Genomic DNA, 1,834 nt, shown 5'->3' on the forward strand with positions numbered 1-1,834 from the left:
GTTTCGAGCTTAAGATCGCAAACTGCTGGCAAAAATTCGCGACTGAGAGTGACAGGTTTGACCTGGAAGTTGGCATTATTAACTCGCTAAGCCCAAAAATGCAGTTGACATCGACATTGACAGGATTTGGTTGACCAGAAAATCAGAATCCCCAAGCTTATGTTGCCATGTTGTTATATTTATCATATTATATATATATGTCATATGTCATATTTACGCAATAAGTCAAACCTGCTACTCGACCCAAACTAACCCAAAATTTGACAGCTGACACCGCACCAAAAAACCTGCCAAACTTTTGACTAAACATGGCGGCGCTCCAACCAGAGCCAATCAAATCGCGCCACTGTCAGCGGTACCTCCCACCTCCCACCGCCACCCAACCCACTCCCTAACCCAACCTAACCTAACTAATCAAGTATTTAACGCAATAACTAGCTGATAACGTTGTGTAAATTGTAAAAGATATAAAACCAGTTACGTCTAGAGAAACCATTGTGATGTACAATCATACACTCTATATAAATAAGAATATAAATAGAAAAATATAGATATAGATATATTATACAGGGCCGGCTGTAGGCGGGCGAAAAACCTCGCTGGATGGACCAAACCCAATGAAACTGGAACGGAAAGCCGAGTGTGCATCAAAAAACCGACTCCCAGGGGGCGCTGGCGCCCACCCTTCTGTCATCATATCTATGTTGAGCCCTAGCTATGATAACAGCGACTTTTGCGTTTATTTTTGTATTAATCCTGTACATAAATCCGAATAAATCCACTCTTAATGTTCGCTTTCAACCTGTTTTTTGCGCCCCCCCAGTTTGACAAATGCAGCTTCACAAGGTCAATGACAATGACAAGTGACGGCGTTGTTTGGGTTTCAAAGTTGACATTTAATGACGGATTAATTGTCAGAAATTTGCAATTTATGTATGTCAATTTATTGCAACTTGCTTGCCATTTTGAAGACAACGTTTCGAACCTTCTCCTTCATCAGATTTTTGTTTGCCGATTTCCGCTGCGACAATTCGTGTAATTGCTTAAAACTGGTTGAAGACCAGGCGCATTTGTGGCTTCCGAAGGGGGAAATGGCGATTTTTCATTGCCAAACGTTTCGAAAACATTACATCATCAGATTCTTTCAACCCGAGACTCGCGCCTTCCAACTTTCCAATCGATTCTCTTCGAACTTTAGAATTAGGCGGCCTGCTTTTTTCCTCCTAGATGGAAAACGTTTCGAATTTCCACCATCTTCAGATTTTCCACATTTTCAGTGTTAAGTTACAAGCGAAACGTCCTAATTGACACTTTGAATTCCACGTTTTAATGTGGTTTACGCTGGTTTTGACGTTGATAATGTCAGTTTGAACGTCACCAAATTGAAATGTGACATTGACAATTGACAATTGACAAATGAGGTTCCAAATTGACATTGGGAGTACGGAAACATTAAGGAAATTTTGACCAGAACGATCGCATTTTAAAGGAGAAATTTAATTAGAAAATCACATTTTGGACTCTTAACTTTGACATTTAAAGTTGACATTTTAAACGGTTGAAAGCCGGAGTCAAAAGTGAAAAAACCTTAACGTTTGAAATTGACATTTGAAAGGTCAAAAAGTAACTTTTTCGGCTAAAACCCTTGACGGACCGTTGAAGTTTTCTGGCTTGACAGTTCAAATGTTGAGAAAATCGGTTTTGTTCGTCGAAGTGGAAATGTTGCTAAAAAATCCACATTGATAATAGAATATTTGACGTTGAAAGTTGACATTTCAACTGTCAGACGCCAAAAAGTCGGAAAAAGACGACATTCAAGACATGTTGAGGTTAA

This window comes from Dendroctonus ponderosae, unplaced genomic scaffold, assembly GCF_020466585.1.
Source record: "Dendroctonus ponderosae isolate FM_Combo_2020 unplaced genomic scaffold, Dpon_F_20191213v2 Dpon_F_20191213_12, whole genome shotgun sequence".
Lineage (NCBI taxonomy): Eukaryota > Metazoa > Arthropoda > Insecta > Coleoptera > Curculionidae > Dendroctonus > Dendroctonus ponderosae.